This window comes from Poecile atricapillus, chromosome 6, assembly GCF_030490865.1.
Source record: "Poecile atricapillus isolate bPoeAtr1 chromosome 6, bPoeAtr1.hap1, whole genome shotgun sequence".
Lineage (NCBI taxonomy): Eukaryota > Metazoa > Chordata > Aves > Passeriformes > Paridae > Poecile > Poecile atricapillus.
In genome coordinates, this window is record NC_081254.1 from 27,312,757 (window position 1) to 27,337,043 (window position 24,287).

A 24,287-nucleotide genomic window follows, 5' to 3' on the forward strand; every position below is an offset into this window, starting at 1 on the left:
TATCATGGTGCTACATCAGGGAAATGGCAGGTGACAGGACCCAGAGACAGATCACTTTTCTAAGCTTTATGGGCTGCTTTTTTCTCCCAAAGACAGCAAATAAAGGCAAGGAAAGCAGTACTGGATTGCTGCCATGAAACTTTCAAAACCTTTAAATGTATTTATCTATACATTTTTCCCTTTACCCTGAAACATTAATTAAACAAATCTGCTGATGTTTCTATATGAGACCACAGAGATGAGTTTATTTTGGGTCATGGAGGAAAGAACAATTCCTCACTAGGAACTGTTTCATGTATGTGTATGTGTGAGCAGAAAAGAAAGATTTGTCCATGCAAAAAAAAAAAAATAATCTATTCCTGAATTAAATAAAAATTGTTGCTAGTAGGTCAATTGACTGTATTTTAAATGTAGTTGTGCAGGTGGAGGAAGGACAGAAGGCAACTGTGCTGTTGGTGTTGGGATTTTACCCTTGATAAATATAAAAAGATTTGTTTTACCATTGCTTTATGCTGGTTCTACCTTTTCAGGCCCCCTGATATCAGTGATTTTAGTCTTGATTTACACCAGTCTGAGCTCTCACATTAAGAGGAGTTACATGCATACTTCAAGGACGGAATAAATCCTTTTTAATGCCCAATTGTGAATGTCAAGCAGTTTTCAGACCAAAATTTAGGAGAGATTATAATGCTACTACTAATGAAAAATCAGATACAGGGGACATGGTTGGAAGGAAGGAGAAACATGTTTATTAAATTAAACAGAAATATTATGATGATGCCTGTTTTTAAAATCTTGTGTTGGCTACATGAACGTGGAAAGCAAAAAGGAGAGAAAAACTGGAAGCCAGACGTGAAGCAGAGTGAGGAAGAAGAGAGGTTGACCAGGCTGGCTGGGACGCTGTGGCTGACCAGGAGGCACAGTGAGAGGCACAGTGTTAATCTTTTAATGACTTTAGCACAGGAAGTTTCTAAAGTCTCAGGGTGGATGAACTGAATCAACAGGAGATGTAGCACATTCAGGCTATGTAAGATGGAGTCATCTCTGCTCCCACATCCTGATGCTGAGCATTGAAATTCAAGTTTTAAGCAAGTGATTCCCTACTCAAGTCCCAGTGTTGAGCACTGAGGGTCCTGATAGAGCAGTGTTGGGTGGGTGAAGGTTCAGGCAGGATTTGTTGGCCAATTTCCAAGCTTAACCCAGGGTTACATGTGATTTTATTCAATGGGTTGAGTGGTTGCTGTGAAAAAGAAGCAGCTCCTGATGCAGGTAAGGAAAATGGACCTGAAGTGGGAAAAGGGAAGGAAGATGGGATGACAAAACACTGTGAAGTATTTGTCAGTTCATGGGACACAATTCTCTTTCATGGATATTAATTTGTCTGTATGCTGGGTGAAGCAGTGAGTTAAAATCCTTGTCTGGGAGGGGAGACAAGGATGAGCCTCACAGGGAGCTGTGTGAATGGGCCATCAAGAACTAAGGGAATTGTCTGGACTAGGACAAGGGGTGTAGCTACCTGTCCTTGTCTTCTTGAAATGAGCATTTCATGAAAAGACCCTGAGAGAAACCAGGGAGAGTAAAGAAGTTTTAATGGGATGGTGAAAATAAATGTGAGATAACCTGACAACCAAGATAAATCAAAGTCAACCTGGGCAGCATCTGCTGCTGCCACATCTGGTAACACTTGGGTGCACTCAGTGTCCCAACAAGTACACACCCCTCATCATAGAGTGGTTCTGGGACTCATGAGTCCCCAAGGATGCAGAAAGACTGAGACCCAAAATGTGCCACACAGAAAAGTTTCTCTTCCCTCAGGAGCCCTCCACAGCATGCATGGGCTGAAGGGTCTGAAGCTTATTGCAGGCAAGTTTGAAAGTCAAAATCCATTTGTGGCTCTGGACCTTACTGCCTAATAATATCACCTACACTTGGAATAATCTGAGATACTGTTAGGAATACCTGTGAGACTATGGTTTTAATTTTTTTTTAACCTTGAAATGTTCCTGTCAGTTCCGGTCTACAGGCTGTTAGAGATCTGAACTGAACTGTAAGACGCTGAGGGATTTTCCTCTTCTTTTTTTTTTTTTTTTTATGTAAAACTTCCCTTCCATTTTTAGGTTATGCAGAAAAGTCTCAGCATAAGCTTCAATCCCACTTTCACCCACTGCACTTTGAGACTATGAATAATTTACAATATGGATAATATTTACTTTGTGAACAATTTGTTCATTTCTAAAAGGAAAAGTCACAGAAAGGGCAAGCACATGCAATCCTGTGGCTTTGGTGCAGGAGAGCCTGGAGATGCTGTTAGCATCAGTGAGCACTTTTCCTCTGGATCTGTCATTAACTCCTGCAGACCTTGGGGCACACCCTCACTCTGCACAAACAAGCATGCCACAGCCCCTATAATTTACCAGCAGAGGAGGGGATTTACAAACAGCTGCAAATTACTTATCTATTCAAAGTACTTTCATCAGCCTTGAAACATAAACTGATCCTGAGTAGTAGGAGGGAATTGATCTAACTTATTTATCTGCTCCATTAATGAATTTTTGACAAATCTATTTTGAGAACAAGATGTGAAGACAATGCAAAGTCTAAGCAAATTGAGGCAGACTATGCCAGGCTGAGAACCAAATTCCTGCACATCCGTCTGGTGGAAATTTCTGGGCCTAGGAAGTCCTAAGTCAGTCCAGAGCTGCTCCATGGGGATGGAAAGCAAGAGGGAACTGAGGAAAAGGTTCAGTTCCTTACTTAGGTGGCTATTTGGACTTAAACCACTAACCTAAGGTCATGCATTTGTTTCTGATTTGGGCTAAAGTGGATTCAGTTAAGCTCCATCATGTCTGAATCTTAATTTCTGTTTGTAGCTGCTGCACAGCAACAATTTTCAAACGGGACTGGACCTTCCCTACAGACTATCTGGCTTTCATTAGGAACTCTGGCTGTAAGAGAGCCTAAAAGGGACACCTGGACTGTGGGTGTGAAAGGCTTCAAAGGGATGCTGAGGGTTCACTCTGAGCCCAGAAGGGTGCTAGGGTTTTGGTTTGTTGATTTTCTTTGATGGTAAAACCCTGCCTCTAGTTTTTAAATCATAATTAATAGCTCATCAGGAACATTGGCTTCAGAAGTTATTACTATGTTTCAACAGATGTTCAACCAGTCAGATTATTTAATTAGCTTCATGCTCTTTAACCTCATAAATCTGTGAAAGCTGTGACAAGGAAAAGGAAAATGAATTCACAAAAATAAATCAATACCCTAGACCTTAATATAGCCTGAAAAATTTTAATCCAAGCACCACTGAAAAGTTTGGGGGGCAAACTGGTTGCTTGTCTTTGGGCTATAAATCACACATAAACAGTTTTAGAGGAAAATGCCCTGGATTCTCAGCACAACATTCTTGGGAAGTGGGAAAGCTTGGAAAGGCCTTTGTGTGTAGGGAACTGCTTTGCCATTGCAGAGACCTGCACGTGGTCCCTAACCTCTAACACTGACTTAAAATGTGACTTTCAGAAACTCTGGTTTTTCCTGTCATCCTTAAACAATGGAAATGTTGTCTCAAGCACAGTCCAACCTTAAGGATATTTCTCAAAATTTCTCCAGAGAAGATGTTCATCATTTAAGACCCCATTTGGAAGAAAACCTTCTCTGCTTCCCGATCACCAGGATGCCCTAGGAGACTGGCTCCCTGATTTCCTTACCTCTGTTACTTCCTTAGCCTGGGCAACAGCAGTATCACTCCTGTTATACAAAAAACCTTCTTATGTTTGAAGTGGGTGGATTGATAGACAGCCTAGGAGCCTGCCAACATACCTGCAGAGCCCCAAGGCCACCCCAGCCAATGAAGATTGAAGGCTAAGTGACAATTTGGTTGCTTCACTCCCCAAATCTGTAGTACTTGAGGCTATTGCAGACAATAAGGTTAGTGCTCAATGTGTGTGAATCTGACTTTGAAAATAATCCTCCTCTGTTCAGTTTCAGGCCATTCAGTGAGCAAATCTTTCTATTGCATATCAAGAACCAGCCATTGCCACGGTCCTGGACCAGCAAGTAGACTGGTGCCTCTGCATCTACTGTGCTCATACATTGTGTGATTACAGGGGACACAAGTCAGTGAATCAAAGCATACAGTGACCCACTTCATCCTCAATGTGCTTGGAAGTAAAGGGTTTTATTCCCATGTGTGGTATTTTAAAAAGTGTTTCCCTCATCTTCGTTTCAGAAAAATACTTTGTTAACCGACTTTTACCCCTCCAGAGACCAACTTCAAACAAAACATCATTTACAGAGGAAAAACTCCATTCAGTAAGGGGTTTTTGTACCTTTGTTGGCTCCAGCAAACTTTTTTTCCTTAATTTTTCCTTCCAGCAATTTTATATAATGTGTTTCACAATATGCCTGACTTCCATAAATCAGAGGGGATGGAAACTTGTGCATGGTAGGAGTGGAATTGCTCCAGAAACTTCTGAAGGTCAGTTTTGGCTTTACTCTGAGCTCTGTGGAGTGGAATTGAGGTCAAGCATGGACAATATAGTCATTTCCTTGAGGCCTGCAATTAAATGGTATTTTTGCTGCATGAGCCTGGTAACACTTTCTACACAGCGTGCACCAGTCTGCTCTGGTCTGTGTTTTCCTGGCTGCAGCACTGCAGTGGGTCTGCTCCTCCTGCTGTAGTAGGAACTGACATCACCAATTGCATTTGTCTGTTTTTCATAGTCAGATACTTTCCTATGGCTGTGTTATGGTTTGGTTTCCTGGTTAGCTGCTTGCTTTCACCTCCTGCACCACCACCTACTTCTCTGCCTTTCTAACTTGCTTGTAATCCTGCTCAGAAATTTCCACCTATGCAGCCAGGTTAGTGGGGAGGTGAAATTCACCCTTGTTAATTCAAAGGTGTGGAAAAGGAAAAATCTGGGTGTTGAGGGTGGCCATCTTTAGCATCTTTACTTCACCACCACAAGATTTAAGTTCAAAACGGTTCAGGCAATGTGACCTCCATCCTTCTGAGGGTTAAAAACCATCATGTGTTGTGTCCACCTGCAGGTCAAGGACACCCTTCTGCTGAAAGCATCTTAGGCCAGGCTTTGATGTCACCTGTGAAGAAATGGGCAGGACTCTGAGCTAGTCCTCAGTTTGTTTCCCTCGTCCCATCCTGTAGGAAAACAAACAAATTATGTTTATATTTGTTGCCTTTGTTGCCTCTCTGTAGAAACTGTGCTACCTTTATATATGTTGGTCTCATCACATTTTAGCCATGACAGAAGAATGAAATTGCAAGGGAAGAAAATGTTTGTAACCGTTACATTTTTTTGTTTGATGAAAAATACCTCCTGGGTAAAGGCAGACATTTTTCTCTGATAAATCCCACATTTTGTGCAGAGCATGAACAGGTAGGGCTGAGGTTTTCATGGTAACCCATCTTTAGTACTATTACTGCCAGTACCCAAACAATCTTCTGTTTTCTAGCAGTTAAAAAGAAACCATAAAAATATCTTTCAGTACAATCAGGAGGGCTTCTTTTAGAAGCTCTTCTTTTAGAACTCAAATGCCTTTAAAAACAGAGTTTTTCTCTTCCCCTTTCATTTCTTCAGGTTTTTTTGTTGTGTTTTTTTTTTTTTTTTTTTTTAATGAAGAATACAACAGGGATTAAAATGAAAAAGTATCTGGAATCATTTTGACTGAGAGGAAAGAAATATTTGTACATTATTCATTGTACTCTCAGTTATTCATCAAAAGTTTCATTCTTCAGCTAAAGTCTTTTCCTTATCTTAAAGCCACTGACATGAATATATATCACCAAGTTAAAAAGATTGAATTACATTTCTCTGGCTGCTGCTGAGATTCATGGAAGCTCAAAGCCCAGCCTAGTCCCTAGGTGTACCGAGCCACCGCATTTTATGATTTTCGGAGAAGAACGCTAACAGGGTTTGTCTCTTCATTGTGATACAGAGATGATTGAAAATGTGCTGCTGTATTGCTTGATAAAAGACCGTTGCCAAAAAGGAGAGCAGCTTTGTCATTTGAGAACATTACCCATGGGGTTTAAGAGACCTACTTGACAGCAAAAGCTCTAGCAGATTTTTATTTTTTTTTAAAGCAATATGTTCTCCATTGCCATTGTCAACAGCTTGAACAAGAGATAAGGAGCTGAGATGTGATCCATAAAATCTTCCCTGAGTACTGTGTTGCCCCATAAGTACCAGGGCAACAAGTGACATTTTCTTGCTCTGGTTCTTAGTGCTTGTTCAGAGAGGGAATCACTCTTGGTTTGTGCTGGTTCCTACACCAGCTCACAGTTCCTGATGTCTGTTCTGTGGGTGCCCAGCTTTGAAGTGAGCAGGGCAGAGCGTGGTGCTGCAGGTTCAGTGCAGGGGGACTGACTGCCCACCCTGGCTCACTGCTTTTTGGAGCTGCAGGGGAGACCTTTGCTGCCCCAGTAACATATGAAGTGCAAAGAAAGATGTTTTAAAGTGAATTTTGTGTGTTTAATGTGCACAGGTGAGACATGTCCTTTGGAAGATGTACTGTGATGTCTTGAGGCAAAGATGTAGGGAGGCTCCACTGCCCAGCCATCTGTGTGAGGGAAAACAAAGCCATTTTTAGGTTCTGCACAGGGGTGCAGGGTCAGCAATGAGACCAGAGTGCCAGTGCCAGGCAGACTGAGGTGGCAGCATGCAGAATATGGCACAGCCTTGCTCTGAGCAGTCTCAGCTGTCACCCCTTTCCTTACCACTGCAGGGGAGGAAGGGCTGTCTCTGGTGATCCTGTGCCAGGGCACAAACCTGGTGGCATCAACTTCAAACTCACTGAGATGGGACAGTGAGAAGGGCTTGCATGTGTCCTGGCTTTCCTATAGTGGCTCTTGATGATGTGGATCTTGGCTCATTTTACATTTGACACACAGGGGCTTAATTTTTTCTCAATCTTTTTGAAATGCATTAAAAGAGCCAGTTCACACCAAGGGGCCTCAAATTCATGACAGGAGAGAAGTGCTGAGGCCCTCTCTCATACCTGTGTCACAGGTGCTGATGTGGGTGCAAGCTGCTAGTGTCCCAGTCTGCAAAATGCTGCTGTGACCTTCAGCAGGAGGGAACTCAGTGGACAGAAATCCCCTTGCTCCTTGTGGCCTGTGAGGTGTGAGTTCAGTTTCATGACAGAGACTAACTCTTAGATAGAGACAACATTTTCACCAAGTTTGTTGTGCATTTGTGGATGCAAGACTACCAAATAGTGGATAGGATGACAGCAGCACCAACATAATGCAAAAATATCATCTAAGGATGTCAGATGCTGTTGCACAGCTGTTTGCTTTGCTAGCACTCCAGACACAGGGTGTTCCATTGCAGAGCTGGTTCTGTACACAGCCACACAGAGCCCTCCAGGCCTTCTCAGCCATGTGCTCCCATCATGATCCACAAGTGCATTTCTCTGCCTGTGCTGGTGTTTAGGTATGGATGTTAACTGTGAAGCAGGGAGCACAGTGGAATAGCATTCTCAGGCACCGTGCTCCCTGCTTCACAGTTAACATCCATATTTAAGCACCAACCAATCCTTGTTTTTTCCATAACAAGGAGTGTTTGATGATCTGCACTGAGCCATGTGTCATTTTGCAGCAACCTGCCTTGGACCACTGCAGTTTGAGAAGGGCTGAGTTCTAATTTGCCAAGGGCATGTGGAGATGAACTGAGGGGAGCTTGGGAGAGGGAAACCGTATCTAAAATCCTCACCGAAGTTCAGGAAAACTGGATGAAATAATGATAAAATGGCCAGGGAAATAAAAATAGTCTCTTTGTTATTGTCATTTCAGATTAAATGGAACCAGTTTAGTATGGTGATGGAGAGAAATGTATTTTTAGAAAACATAAAGGGCCTTTACACATCTCTTCCTTGTTCTTGACAATTCAGCAAAGGCAGTTTATCTGGTTTCCTCACTCCAATCATAATACTAGCAAACCTTTTCCCTCTTGCTGCTGTAAAGTTCAGAAAAGAAGACTGGGGTTTAAACTCGATTTACCTGTTTGAAGAAACAGATTGTGAGAGGCCCAATGAGAAATCACATTTCTGTGATTTGAATATCCTTCCTTCTCCCTAAATTATGAAGCAATGCTGGGCAAAAAGTAGCTGTGGCTGTGTGGTTTGGTCTCGTGCTGGCTGAGCAGCAGGGCTGCACCAGCAGATGACCAATTAGTGAAGGCAAATAGCACAGGAGCAAACTCTTTGGAGCCAGGCTGCAGCTCCAAATGAAGTGAAGGGGTTTTCGGCCTGTGCCCAAAATTAAATGAGGCTTAAGTTAATCCAGATGTCCCAGCTTTGCCCTCAGCACCAGTTTCCATGTACACTATGCTTGTGCTAGGAGGTGTTTTTAACAACAGGACAGAGACTGAGAGGAATTTGGGGAGGGGTCTGCTTGTTTTGAATTCTTAAACCTCCTAGTTTCCAAAAGCCTAAGGAGGTTTTAAAGCACAAATAAGAAAATACTGAAAAATCCCACCTGTGCCATATCTAGTACCAGAAAATGTGCCAGTAATAGCAGGTTCCTGAGGTAATAAAGAGGGAGGTCACAGCCCATCAGCTCTGAAGCTGCTGGATTGGGAGGAGGATGTAAATCAGTGCAGTGCTGTGATGCCAGTCACTCACACCAACTTGCAGGGAGCTGCACTGGGTTATACCAGCCCTGGCTCTGAGCCCTCGCAGTGCTGGGTGTACTCGGCCAAAACGGGGAATGATCTCTTCAGCACCTGCCCTTATTTCACAAGTTAACTTTTTTGTCTGTTTCCCCCTTCTGAACTCTGGACCTCTCTCATTCCACATGAGCTGAGCTTTTTGAGGATGACTGTTTAATGGGAACATCTGGTATGGAAATGGAAGACTTAGTACTTCTTTTGCCTTCGGTAAACGCTCATTGCATACTTTAAAAGTTGATCTTTAGCTTTCCTTCCCCCAACAGAGAAAAAAATATGAATCACTACTTGACAGACCAGCCTGTGCTCTTTAGTCACCCAGCACATGCAGGTGTAAACTGTGAGCCCTGAATTACAAGCTTTGCCCACAATTAAAAATTTTCTGCTGTAAACCCTTTCTGATGAAAACGTAGTAATCCTCCCTATTGTTCAATTATTGATAATTAGATATTACCTGTGCACAATATTCCTTGTCATTCAATAACCACAATCTGGAATATTTCCTTATTGGGAGGAAAAATATCTTACAAAAAGGGCCCCACAAAAAAATTCTGAGCTCTTTTACATGAGTGCTGATTAGAATGTGGAAAATGTTAAAATCAAAGATAAGTAGGTATAACAAAGGTATGATTTGTATCCATATTTTTACTTTTCCTTCTCTTCCCTCTTTCTCTTTGCAATGGAGGTGCTACACAAAGATAACTGCTGCATGGGCTTTTATAATAACTGGCTTGGCAAACATCTGGTGGTGTTGGTGAATTCATAGGCTCCATAAAGTTTTGTTCATGCACTCTGATGGCTTTTTGGCTTAGCCAGCTTTAATTTAACTCCTTGCCAACTGAAAATGGTTTACCATTATCCGATGGGAATTGTAAAGGCCATATAGAAAAAGTGGATGTGCCAAGTTTTAGGGCAAGATGCTGCATATTAACACAGTTGCTCTAATATCACTGAAGCATGATGACTCCCAGCCAATTTGTTTTGGTTTGTGCCATCCCTGGCCCTGACATGAACAGTGTTGGCATGAAAAAGGTTGAGGCTCACCTTCCCTGTGGACTCAGGAACACCTTAAATGGGGAGCTGGTATCCATGATTTCTTTAGGACAGGCTCATAAACTCAACAGTTGGGAGCAGTTTTGCAAATACCATGGCAAGGAAAATGGATATAGCAGTGGGTAATATCCATCCCTGCTTTGAGTGCAAGATTCTGCTGTTAATCAGCCTGGTATGGCAGTGGCACCGATTGTACAAATGTACTGATTTAACTAAATGCATTGGGATCTCCAGAAAAGACAAAAGAGAAATGTATTGCTGGGATTGAATCACTAATTATTTTGGCTAAGAGAGAGCAGGGCAGAATTTCTATAACTCCCTGAAAGGTGGTTGTAGTCAGGTGGGGTTGGTCTCTTTCTCCAGGCAGCAACTGACAGAACAAGAGGACACAGCCTTGAGCTTACCAAGGGAAATATAGGTTGGATATTAGGAAAAAGTTTCTATGGAAAGAGTGATAAATTACTGGAATGGCCTGCCCAGGGAGGTGATGGAGTCACCATCCCCATATGTGTTAAAAGAAAGATTGGATGTGGCACTTGGTGCCATGGTTTAGTTGCATGGTGTTAGGGCATGGGTTGGACTCGAACATCTTAAAAGTCTCTTCCAGCCTGGTGATTCTGTGATTCTGTGTGACTTATGGCATGAAGCAGCAGCTTGGTCTGAGAATCATGAAATAGAAGCCATTCACCATTCTTTTTGAATGATTCAGTGTCAGACAGAAAATGATACCAAAGTTTAGAAAATGCCATCCTGACCTCTCTGTGTCAGGTAGAATTACCCTTTCCTGCTAGTTTGGGTCAAAACTAACAAGTAAATGATTTAGAATGACATGACTCATCAGCCTGTGCCTCCTCCACCTGCCCAGCCAGCTGTCTGGGAAGCACTGGCTGAATCAGGAGCTCTGCAGTTGCTCCAGTTCACTCCCAGTCAAGCCAAGCAAGGTGTACACACCATTTGAAACTGCCAGCACATGCTGTTTGAATGACAGGCAGACAAGGAAACCCCAAATCACAAACCAGAGCCTCATTTCCAATGACTGGCATGCTAGGGCACATGGAGTGCTCATGAGGAACCCCTTCCCTTCGCTGCCCTGCAGCTGGCAGTAAGCAGCATCTTGTCTGTTCTTGCCTTTTTCCCCACTCTGCACTGCCAAAAATGTAATATTTTGAATAAAGATGAAAATGTATTGCTTTTAAAATTTAGTTGTAATTCCCTGCAGGGGAGCTCTGAGACTCCTACAAGAGACCTCTTGGTCTTTTGGCCTCCAGTTGTCTGAGATATTCAGAAAATCTGTACCACATCAGCTGGGACTTTCAAATGATCTCATGTAGTACGAGGCACAGTCTACACAGACCGATTGAAATATATTCACCTGGTAAATGAGAGCTTAGCTACCTTGAAAATCAACCCATATCCTCTATAATTTGGAGACAATGTGTCTCTCTTCATTTCAGCCTGACCATGTCCTCTTGCTGCAACAAGACACTGTTCTCTGCACAGGCAGCTTGGTCCCGCTCCTCTTCCCCTCCACTGCTTCTCTTTCAAAAATGCAAACATCAGGAGCCTGCTGTTTCCTAGACATTTTGCTACCAGCCTTGTGACACTGGCAATTTGGATCATTTTGCTCTAAGCATATTTCATTGTGCAATTACAGTATCAGGACTGTGTCAGGTGAGCTATACAAATGATACTTTGAATAACTCTTTGGGGGTTTTGCCTGTGTGTGGTGTTGTTTTGGTTTGTTTTTATTGAGCTTCAGTCTCAGAAATAACAGACTGCTCATTCATTCTCTGGATTTTAACAACCACCATGGTAACTATCAGAAACCACAGTTACACGGTGTTACACACCTTCATTTATTATTTCAACACTGCCTTCTGAGTTTTATCATGGAAATGGGCTAAGTGACTTAAATGCAGGTAAAAGATGGCCAAAAAGGATTAAAGCCAAGACCACCACTCTCTGTCATGGTCAGGAACTTACCTTTCAGAACCTATCTTTGATTTATTAACACCTGTATTGGAAGTAACAGGACTTAATGACAGAGTGGCTGAGTTGCTGAAGGTTTCACTCAGAAAGAGTTTATCTTGTTTCCCTCTTCCCATCCTGTGGGAAAATAGACAAATTATGTTTACATTTGTTACCTTTGCTGCCTCTCTGTAGAAATGATGCTACCTTTGTATATGTAGGTAGATTAGGAGGGGTCTTCTGACCATAAACACTAGAATCAGCACTCCCTCAGTCTGTCCAAACTAGGATTATTCTTCTAAATTATGTTTAGTCAAGAACTTGAAGCAAAGAGATGCAGTCTATTTTTAGAAGAAGTTCCTCTGATGAAAAGTGAAAAATGTCCTGTTGGATGGATAATTTCCTTCTTGGTCTCTTCTTTCACTTTCCCTATTGCTCTGGACAAACCTTTGTTTATCTTTATAGAAATCAACTTTTAAATGAAAAAAAAAAAAAAATCAACCCCCAAAAAACATACCCAAACCCTAACTTAATGATTTATTTCCCCAAGTGACTTGTATACTTTATCTGTGGAGCAACTCTCTACATACAGGCTTCTATTTTCTTGTTTCCCTTTAGGGGGTATTAACTATGTAAACAACTTCAAAACAAAAAGGCAGGATTGTTTCATTAGGGAAAACCATCCCTGCTTCCAAAGGCCTCATGGGAAGCAGGAGAAGTTCATTAAAGCCAGGGTGATGTAAAGGCTTTGTGCACATGCAGAAATGGAACCACCATGAAACATTAATGACCTCCATGCATTAGCAAATCTTAAGCTAGAGTAGAATTATGCTGCCTCTGGGGACCTGAGTGCACCTCCTTGGATTTTGTTTTTTAATGCCAGGGAAAATCTAGCCTTCAAATTTTAATTTCAAGAGCAAAACACTTTGATGGTGTGAACTGAAGAAGGCAATCAGGCTGGCCCTAGGCCACTGACATGATGAAAATGAGAGACCTAATTGTCAGCTGCTGCCCTTGCTCCAGTCAGTGGTATTGCCTAGACAGAGCCATTTAATCCATATTGCCAAATAAAGGCTCACCTGATTTCTTTTCCTTTTGGTTCTCCATGAGCAGTCCACTGCTGAATCACTTTTCTTGCTTTGATAAGTAACCTCATGCCAGCCATTTATAAAGCACTGAAAAGACATTTGGCAGTGTTACGTCAACAGTAGGCAACTGTTCCAGGCTGTATTAATCCCAGTGGAAATTACTGTATAGGTCTCTCCTGTGAGTTATGATCTCTATTAAAGCTGGGTGACATTTCTCCAAGGAATACTTTGTTCAGCAGTGGCAGAAAAAAAGCATAATTTCAGATGCATCGAAACCCTGCAGAACAATTTATGCTGAAATCTACAAACATTATCAAAATGAAGAAAAATATATACCTCTCTCCCCAAGAAATTTAGTTTAGAAATTATAGATCAAGTTTGTTTGAAAGTTGGTATTGAAATAGGAGAACAAGTCTTTGATGAGAGGTGGTGTCTTCCAAATTTTTGAGTTATTTTGTCTTCCCTTCCTCTTCTAGCACAGGGTGGAGGGAGCAGGTCTCACCTGGATGACAAAGCTTTCTAGACTTGAGGATGTGGAGAATCTGGGGAGTGTGCCTGTGATGTGGATTGTTTGGGAAGAAGGCATACGGTACAGTCCACTGCTTCTCATCCTGGGCAGTGTGTGTGTCCTTGAAAGGCAGGAAAGATCATCCTGAGCCAAAATGAGGGACCAGCCAGCCTGGGGCCCTCCTTTTGGCAGTGACTGTATGCAAAGACTTATGGACAGGAAGGAGCAAGGCAAGTCTGTGAGATGCTTCTCTCCTTGTGCTCTGCCTGCCTCTAGCTATGACTGAGCTTGGGACTTTCTGAGTCTGATGGGGTTTGTGTAACTTGTAACCCTGAAAGGATCTTTTCCAAGCACCTCAGCAGTTTCCACTGGAGCTGTCTGAGCCCACGGCATCCTTCAGTAAAGGATACTTCTCCCTGTGGTGGTTTGCTCAGACTGAGAACCACCAGTCTTGAGGAGAAGGAGGCTAACCTCTTTCCTCATTGTTCTTGTTTACTCTTTTTAGATACACAGCTGTGTTTTGACCCAAATGACAATGACATTTCTATCGTACAACAATTGTCCACTGCCTATGGTGCATGAAGAGTGTTGGGATTGCCTGAGCCAAAGAACTAATGTTTCAGTGCTATGTCTGATGGTATTTTCCTGATGCCAACTGAGCTGCTGCTCTTTATTTCAGCCCTAAAGTTAGCCAGGAACACCAGATCCCACCACCAGCAAGATCCACAAAGCACCCATGGTATGAAGTGCCCACTGTGCCGTGATGCCTGAATGGCACTGGTTGGTAAGGTCAGGGTGCAGATGAAAAAGCAGCAGGGCCCACTCACCTTTGCAAGGTGTCAGTAACAGGCAAGGACTCCTGAAAACTCCTTAAAACCTCAGAGCTGAGCAACCCTAGCAAGCAGCTGTGTGTATGGGGTGGGAATCCAAGGGAGTATCTTCACACTGGCAGTCATTCTGAGCTCTAATTAGATTTCAAATCTTTGTCCAGATCCAATATTAAGAATTCTCCCTCTTAAAAAAACATGGCATGGGTTAAATTCAAGCTAATTCCACAGAAAGTGCATTTTCAAATTTTCAGTTACTTTTTTTCATGAAAAGAATGAGATGTTAAGTGTACCTTTATATTTGTAGACACATGATGTGGTGCATTTCCTGTTTGTCTGAAGGCTAAGTTCTTGTATGAAGCAAGGCTTTTATTCGGGTTTTAAACTTTAATGTTGGTTAAAAAGTAATAATGCATCTATGAGGCATGGTTATGGAGGTAAATATTTAAAGGAATTGCATAAATCTGCCTTGTATCAAGGGCAAGGGTTTGGGAAGGATGTTTCCAAATTAGGAAAGGTAACATTTTTATCTTTCGTGTAGTGGATCAAGTATCAGTCCATCCTCCTCTGCCTTTCCCCAGTCAGTGGAAGACCTGATTGTCTCTGCCAACAGCACAGTGTCATTTTCTTTGTGATCTGTGCATTCCTGGTGCATTGATTTTTCCATGGCAGAAAGCAGAGCAAGCTCTCTCTTCAGTGGAGAACTCAGAAAGACAATGTGTAAAAGAGAATAATTTTTTTTAAAAAATGAGCTTTTCGCTGTTCTTGATTCTTGCTGAGACAAACAGTTCTGGAACCATCTTCAGTCTGAGCCTGCCAGCATGTGTGCTATCAAGCTCTGGGTAATAGCCTAGACTGGAAGTTGGCTGTGGGGTTATTTCTGGAGGGCTAATAGCACATGCAGCTTGTGACACTATTAGTTATTTGCTCCCTTAGAGCAGCAGGGGCACATTGATCCTTGGGAGTCCTGGTGGTGCAAACACATGTTATCCTTCAGCTCTCTCAAGCCCTGACTCCATCAGCTGGTGTAGACAGAGCTGCAGCTGCACATCCTGAAAGTCCATTTTACAAAATTTCCCCAGGAAGAGAGACATATCTTTAACAGGATCTGATAATTTTCTCAAGTTTTAGAACTGGACGCTTGACAGCATCTATTTTTTTAATTCTAACCAAGGAAATAAAGACATAATCTTTATTTATATTTTTATTAGTAATGACAGTCAAGTCTTTTACTGCTAAACTGGAAAGTACCAGAGGGGGAGCTGGGAGGTTTCTCAGTAGCTGGGAGTCTGCACCAGTTCCCTGGGCCAGTGTGTTCTTTTATAGCCCAAAGTTACTATTAAACAGAGCAAACAGCTGGTATTTTCAAAAAGGTTTAGTCTTGCTGCTTCTGTAAATCCCAGAACAAGGATGCTAAAAGTCCACAAGTGTCAAGCTTGGGTCTCCAAGCCTCTTGACTTTCAGAGCTGTAATATTTGCTCCAGAAACACATCCTTTCTGTCTGTGCTAAGTGGGGGACACCACAAAGTCACCACTTGTAACAGCTTCCCAGCTTGGCACATTTTGTTAGATACTCTTTGCAGCCATGACCATAAAAATTCAAGTCAGAGAGATTTCTGGTGCTTCCTGGTACAGATTTTCCAATGAAAATAATCACATAAATGTTGGCTAAAAGGGTCTTGCTGAGGTCTTTGGTCCAGCCTCCCACCCAAAGAAGGACCTTCACCACTGCTAGAGGAGACCAGGTTTGGCTTCGGGTATCTGAGTCTAGCAAGTTGCCAAAGACAGAGATCCCTCAGCTTTAGTGACCTGTTCCTGTTCTGCAGTAGCCTCCTTCTAAAAAAAATTGCCTGCTGTCCCATCTGGACTGTCAAAGCTGAAACCTTGGTCATTGCTCCATATTTTAGTAACAGAAGCAGCTCCAGGGAATCCTTGATAGGTTTCCTTAAAGCATTTGTGTCAAATATGGGATGTTATTTCTGGACCAGGTGCATTTTGTTGGATTACAGAGCACATTAGTCATTCCCAGCTGTATCTCTGAGCACATTATTGACAATCCACCCTCTCCTGTAGACCATTAGTACAGTGAACAATGCAGCAGTTGGTGCCTTTCCAAAAATATTTTTGGTAGAGGGAAAGGAAAACCAGAAATGCAAATCAGACAGCTCTCCAGGATGCTCTGTTGTAGGTCTTGTGGTTTTAGGTGTCCTGCCTTCCCTTCTCCTGCCACCACATGGCCAGACTGGGAAAATAACAGGAATACTAAAAAAGTCTGTGTGACAGACCTGTTGCTGCAGCCATTTTTGGCCAGAGTCAAGGGAAGGAAATTAATTAAATTGCCTTGCCTTGCCCATGGAAGATGATGTTGCTACTGAGCAGAGAAACAATCTCATCAATTCCCGTGGAAGGAGGGAGAGCTGAGGAGGACAAGGGGGAAAGGTGACTGAATGGCAGCTGGTGGAGTAAGAAAGTAGCGCTTCCCTCTTTTAGATCATAACAGTGATTGGTTTATGGATCTTTCATTCTTTTCACATTTGGCTCTTTTCATGTGAAGTCTGGAGACCACAGGCAGACAAAAAACAAACTTGGCAACCTCTCATCCAAAGCTGCTTCTGGATGGCCATGAAGCCAGTTCTAACAAAAAAGTCACTCCTCACTCTCCAATCCCAGTATCCTTCCTTCATTTATTTTAACTAGTTTATTTTCTTGTTCCCATTATGCAGCTTTTCTTCCTGTTCAGAGTATGGTGTGTACATTCATGCACACACACAGCTTGTGGACATGATCATAACACTGCCAGAATAGAGAAGGGAGGCATTTCTGAAAAATCCAGTGTTCATATTCACATATTTAAATATTTATACTATTAAATATTTATTATATTTTTAAATATTTATTTCATTATTAAATATTATTATATATTATGTTATTAGATTATACTATTATACTATTATATTATTATATTACTATATTATAATATAAAATATTTAAATGATAATGTGGATATGTGACTGGAAACATGTTTTGATGGCAAAGGTAATAATGATATTAAAACATTCTGCCAATAAGGAAAGCCTGTTAAAGAACACTGTGTAACTCAACATGGAGAATTGGGCACCAAGACTGGGCACTGGTGTCCTTAGGCAAGTCCCAGTGATATGCTCTACCACTTAAAAAGGAGCTTTCTGGTCCAGAAGTGGCATCTACTCTTTCTGCTCACAGTATTTTGAAGATGTAGAAACAGGAAAGGAATAGCAGCACTGCAGACTTTTCACACCTTTCATGGTAAGAGGCACCAGGCACAAAATGGATCAGAGGGAGTTCCACCTGAGTGAGAGGAACAACTTCTTTGAGAGTGACAGAACGCTGGAACAGGCTGCTCAGCAACGTTGTGGAATCTTTTTCTCTGGTGTCATTCAGCACTGCCCTGGACACAATCCTGTGCAATCTGCTCTGGGTAAGCCTGCTTTAGCAGGGAAGTTGGACTAGATAATTTCCAGAGGTCCCTCCCAACCACAACCATTCTGTGATTCTATGATACCAGAAAATTTCTAGAGACATACACATTTCCACATTCCTGTGCTTGGCATCAGAACTAAGTCCATGTTTTCAGAACTTTCCAGTTTAACACCAACTGCATTTTCCTTTCCTTTGCAGTCAGAAAAAGACCATAGTAATCTGGAATATATTGTTCTGTTCACAGCAAGAATATGAACAAGCCCTTGTTCAGAATTTCTATTCATTTGTTTTCCTTTCTCTGAAACCCTAATACCAGTTTGTGTATTCATTAGTTCCTATTTTAAAAAAATAACAAAAGCCCAAAATGTAATTTAATTACTAATAGTGCTGTGATTAAATTTGGCCTTTCACTTTCCTTCAGAGTCAACGTCCTCAATTCCATCTCCCCAATGGCTCTCTCTGTAGTATTGATTCGGTACTGTTAACCTTTATTTATTACTTGTTTATGTTTCCCCATCAGTTTAAAAACATCAATAAGAGGCTTTTTGTAAAGGACAGAAGCAACAAATAGAGAGACATTGAGGAAAGGTCAGGGATGCAGAAGAAGGCAGTGCCTGCTTTGTGGAAGCAGCAAACAGACAGTACAGAAAGGTTAGTGGTCCTTCTGCTGAGGTGAAGGAAGGATTTGTTTATTCTACAGAAATGTCTGCTGCTGGTGCAGCTTTAGCAGCAGGCACAGCCCAGTCTGAGCTCTGGGGTACTGGGGAGGGCTGGACATAGCATCAGGAATGTGGCTGAGATGGTCTGCAGGATCTTTCCTGTCAGGGATCAGGAAGCTTTAGGTGTGTTGCATTGATTCTACTTTGTGTTTGAGCATAAACCCAATCTGAGGGCACACCCTGTTCTGCTCAGGGCTCTGCTGGGTGTAGATTTGTTGACTGGCTGTGGCAAGGAATGTGTCTGCATCAGTGTGTGACTGAGGGCATTTAGCCATCAGTATTTATATCCTCAGGTCAAGCACCACCCCAAAATGGCTTTCTCTGTTTTAGTGTCTGCTGAGCTAGGAAAGAACCTGAGCTCAGAGGAACTGGCTCAGGATTCTCTGCCTCCTCCTCCTCCTCCTCCTCTTCTTGGCCCATAAAGCTGTGCTCTAGGCAACTTGGACTTCACTCCCAGATCAAATCCTCTCCTGAGTGATGCTACTCCTTTTGCTTTGAAAGGAACAAAGGATTGAGCCATTATAGCAGTAATTTTTTCAATTACTTCAAGGGAAATATAAATCCTGCTCAAGGGTCTCCAGGAAAGGGAGAAGCCCATTAAGGCCTTCCCATTCTTGACTCCCCAGAGACATCATGACAGCTGGAGAGTAGAAGCTTAGTGTGGTGGAGGGAAAGAGACACCTTGTCCACCCCCAGCTCTCTGAAGTCTCAAAGATTCTTGGCACTTAAAAGCTGAGTGCTTCTCACTGCTTGTGGTGTTATCACTGCCACTAGCAGACCATGCTACTCTTCAAGAATGGTTTCAGATTTTTCCAGTCTCCAGAAACTCTGTCTTATACTGTAGAGGGTTTTTCCAATGAAATTGTAAGAAAATACTTTTTTTTTTTTTCCTTCTCATGGTTTAAAAGCTTGAATACCTTTAGCTTCAAGAAAACAATTTATTGCCCTGAAGACTTTAAGACTTTCCTTCTTTTGGAGTCCAGTACAGGCACAGTGCAGGAAATGTTATCCAGCATGGAGAACACCTTCATTCCACACACTCAGAGTATTCTCTTAAAAGAAGACACAAAAGTCAACTTAGTTATTAAAGACACATTTCACATGACCTTTTAGGAACAGATGTAATTACATATGACATGTCTTCAACTCAGAAAGCTGTGGAAGTATCATATCTTTCCTGTTTTGAGAGGTGACACTATGGCTAGAAAGATTCTTGAAGTTTTGCTTTGAAATGCAAAGGTGATCAGTGAGCAGTCCTCAACAAAATTTGAAATATTGACAGGGGAAAAACAAAAACAAATATCAGACTAGAAATAAAACAGCATTTTAAATCCTTATGATAGGTACAATATAGTCAGGATTTGGATCCGTATTGCTTCTGCAAATAGAAGATGTATGCAGATGAGAATCATGCATTTTCTCATATAATGACATTAATTACTTACTTGAAAATTCATCTGACAGAACAATTTTCACTCAAACTTCATGAACAGATATTTCTTCTCACCTTATTCTTCAGTCTTAAAATGATTTCTTTACTGAGCACAGTGTGGCTATTTGTACACAAAGAACAACTCTTTGGGTTGGGCTGTGTAATGGAGTTTGATTTCTCTGAGATACCTTCCCATCTATAAAAAGTGTATCCTGGCTTGGGCTGCCTGGTTGCCACATGAGATCATTGTTCTTGATGTTTATCTCCTTAGGCTCCATTACCACCAAGGTAGAAAGCAAGCTTTCCATGGAGGACAGCCTTGGGAGTTTAAGTGCTGTTCATTCCTTAAGTTCAACTTAATATTATAGAAAGGCAAGGGATAGAATGGATTTCTCCTTTTGGCTGCTCACCTGAAGACCTTTACAGGCAATCAGTAAAAGTGTGTTAAAGCTTTCATTTTTCTTTTCTTTTGAAGTTCTTTATTCCATTATATGATGGATATTTTAGCCTTAGGCATAGTGCTTTTCTACTAGTTTACAATAATACTATTCTGTAAACAGTAAGTGGCTTGTCTGTCACAGAGGCAGAGGTGACACCGTTTGCTCTTCCTCACGAGAAGGTACGCCTGCAAATGACCCTTCTGGGTGACAGAAAGTGGGGAAGCCAACAGAAAGAGAGCAAACTGTGTGAGTCCATCTCAGTGGAACCAATTGCATTCTTGTCTCCTTAATCAGGTACCTTTCTTCATTTGGGGACTGTGCAGTTGCAGGGTGAACTCAGTATAATCTCTGCGGTGGCATTTATACATAAAACCATTGAGGAACTGTCACTGTGCTGTGAAGAACACACTCACACTTTCAGGGTTGCCAAAGGAGAATGAAAAGAAGGAGGGTGTCCCTGGGACATGGGATAAGGGGATGGATGACCTTGCGATAAGTTCTTTGATTCAATGTAGGGTCTGGATCACTGTCTCTGTCTCTTGTTGTTATGATGTGATTCCAAGAATCAGAGTGAAGTGAGAGACTAGGAAAAAAAAAAAAAATCAAGAAAAAGCTGGAGCCAAACTGTATTTCCATTTCCAATATTATCTCAAGAACATGAGTAAAATCCTTCCTGTGGCAAGTTTTTCTCAGCTAAATCAGGATGTCTGTCTCCTGTTTTACCCTGGTTGCTCCTCATCACAGTCTTGAAAACATTGAGACAAGAGTTTTCTGTAGCAGCTCATTTCCCTAGCCAAGAGCATGGTATGTGCAAGAGAAGAGAGCTTCTGCCTGAATGGCCTTCCTCCATACTCCTTATTCTCTTATTTGGAAATGAGGTTGTCACCCAATCAGAGAACAAAAAGGAAGTCTAAATCAACAATGAACGATGAGTGGAACATACACATCTCTTACACTCAGACAGTTACATGACAGTTCCAGTCCTTGGTGACAGTGATTTAAGAACCAACTGATTATAACAGATAGGAAATAAATCTTCATTTACAAAACAAACAAACAAAATAACAAAACCTCTTCTTCTTGGTGATTCTGAAGAACTGCAAGGGTTTAATCTCCAGGAAAAGAGATGGTAAGATAAATGTTTTGCTCAGAGACATGGTGGAATAAATGGTTAAAGACAGTGTGGGGAAACTCATTTCAGCAGCAGAGAGAAACGAGGGCTGAGCCTTTCAAGCCAGTGGTTAGCAGTGATTCACAGGGATCTCAGTACGCTCCTTTTGTGGTGACTCTACACCAGGGAAGTCAAGACATCAACAGTCAAGCTGGGTTAACTGAGGGGATTTAGAATCACTTTCTTTAGGTAGTATTAGTGAAGAAGTTTTTGCCTTTTATTTTACAAACAGTGGCTCTGCTTTAGATCCCCGATGCAGATCATCTTAGATGTGTAGGCTCAAGATGAACACATTTCACTTGTGCAAATGATAACCCAGCAGAGAGATCCAGGCTATTGGAAGCAAAACATCTCTAGCAGCAGGAGTAATATCAAGAACTATGTTTTTCAGTAATCAAAAAACTCACACCATAAGAAATCCTGAGGAGAAGCTGCAGAATATAGTTTGTACACTGTTCTAGCAGAAAAGACTGTATTACAAATGAAAGCCAATGCTTGATCTTACCTATTAGCAATGGATCAAAATTCCAACTTTCAAAATCTATGCACATAACTTTAAGAATAAGACCAGACAAGTTAAAATTTGGAAGAAAAAAAAAGGTAAAAGTACTAGGAGCATTATGGAGTATTAGAGGACCACGTTAAGAAGGAACATGTAGATTCACTGTTCTAGATGCCTTCTCATCAAGGATGTCTTTGTAGAAGATATGTTGGTCCAAGCATATATTTTGTGTTGGTTAATTAGCCATCAATTAGTAATATCAATCAAATGCTTTTTATATTTTTTTATATTTTTATATGTTTTTTATATTCAAACCAACCTGAATAGGTCCTTCTGAATCTGGAGAATTAATCAGGAAGAAAATCATTGAGCATGAGGAGTGACATGAAAGTGAGTCCAGGCTCTTGGCTCTACTCTGTTCTCTATTCAATGCCTAACCAGCTCTTGATTCCTTAATGAAGCACTTTCACCCTCTCAGAGATATTCTAATGGGGCTCAGTGTAGCCTGCAAATACAGACAGAATTCTTTTTAACTGGGACTCTACATAGCATTTTCAGGAAAGGATCCACAAAGAAGTTATCTTCTGTAATTATGGTTATGTACTGTTGATAATTGGTCTAACCAAAGGAAAGCAAGTAACCAAGGAATTTTTATTAAATCAATTAAGTGGAAAGGAAAAAGAGAAGATGGATAATGAGATGCTCTAAATATCAAGAGTTTCATTTATATGAACTGTGCTGCAGGATAGATTGAGCATTTATGGGGGGGGGCAGAGGATATCCTCCCTTGGCAACAATCTACCTCCTTCTTCCCTTGCAAGACCAGTGATCTCAGCCAGTAGAGGTCAGACTGACGGTATAAATATTTGACACATCAGGTGTGAATTAGGAACATGGAAGAAAATTTTCTTTATCAATACACTGTGTGATGGAGGACACTTGAAGGACATGAAGGTAATTTTGGATGAGAAAACTCAAGAAATGGGCAATCTTAAATCCTTCTACTGTATGCATATAACTTCTGCAAGGACACTGTGAGGGTGGTGAAACATTGGAACAAGTTGTCCTGAGAGGCTGCAGAGGCTCCATCCCTGGTGAGGGCAGGTCCTGGGGAAGCTGCTCCAGCTAACCCTGCTTTGGGAAGAGGGTTTGAGCTAGCCTACCCTGAGAAGCCAGGGGAAGTTATGCTGTGATATTTGACACTTAGGTAATTTGCTTGCTCACACATACGTGGTCTGAATGTCTAAACAAACAGTAACTCTAAGAGAAAGAAAAATTAATAAAAACCTGACAAGGAAAATAAAGAGATTAATAACTAACTCCTAAATTTCAGCTATACAGACAATGATTAACTGTCCTTTCCTTTGCATAGACAACAGCTCAGCCACCTCTAAAGTAGCCTTTTATCATAGCTTATGATTTTAAGTTTTTCTGAATAACAAGAACTGATTTAAGCTGGTCTAAACTGTCACCTGGTTTAGTTATTGCTATCTTCTCCTTGCTTCACCAGACTCTATTAGTCTTTGCTCCATTTCTTGAACTCACTACGTTTTCCAGCTGTTTCTCTGTTTTGCTGCCAGATTTTGCTACTTTAGTGCCTGTGAGAATGGAGAAGAATGCACAAGTATCAGCTCAGCTAACAGGAAATTAGGAAGTTCATACAGCTGCAAAATCTCCTGCTTCTCCATGTCCCATCTGTAGCCTTTGAACTAGGAGGGACTGTCTGAAATTAATGGGACTCCCAGACATAGCTAACTAGCTTAAATTTCTGTACACTACTGTGAACACAAACTTCACCTCCTTTACTGTGTAATTTCTAATTTTTCAATTATAACACAAGAACACAGAGCAGCCATATTTCAGGCTCCTTCCTTCCTAACTGACTGAATCTGGTTCTTGGGGTTCTAGGCTCTGGTTTTGGGGTTCTAGGCTCTGGATTTTTGGGGTTTTAGGCTCTGAATTTCGGGGTTCTAGGCTCAGTTTCTCTCTTAAATTTTTGGGTGCCAGGCCCAAATTTTTGGTGTTCTCATCATAAATTCTTGGGGTTCTAGACTCAGAATTTCAGGGTTATAGGCTCTGGTTTCGGGGTTCTAGACTCTAGATTTTGGGGTTCTAGGCTCTGGATTTCGGGGTTCTAGACTCTGGAATTTCGGGGTTCTAATCTCCAATTTCAGGGGTTCCAGACTCAGAGCTTCGGGGTTCTAGGCTCTGGAATGACGGGGTTCTAGACTCTGGAATTTCAGGGTTCTAGGCTCTGGATTTCGGGGTTCTTGACCCAGAGTTTCGGGGTTCTAGGTGTCGGGTATCGGGGTTCTAGGTGTCGGGTACTAGGGTTCTAGGTGTCGGGTACTAGGGTTCTAGGTGTCGGGTATCGGGGTTCTAGGTGTCTGGTCTTGGGGTTCTAGGTGTCGGGTATCGGGGTTCTAGGTGTCGGGT

General features: G+C 41.7%; 1 long non-coding RNA gene across 1 annotated transcript; it reads right to left on the reverse strand.

Annotated features, from left to right (window-relative positions):
• Positions 1-741: 741 nt before the first annotated feature.
• LOC131580572 (uncharacterized) lies at positions 742-14,487 on the reverse strand. Its single transcript, XR_009277893.1, has 3 exons — positions 14,422-14,487; positions 12,785-12,880; positions 742-5,155 (listed from the first exon to the last, which is right to left on the reverse strand). It is a non-coding gene; the product is annotated as an uncharacterized LOC131580572 (long non-coding RNA).
• Between the last annotated feature and the right edge of the window lie 9,800 nt (positions 14,488-24,287).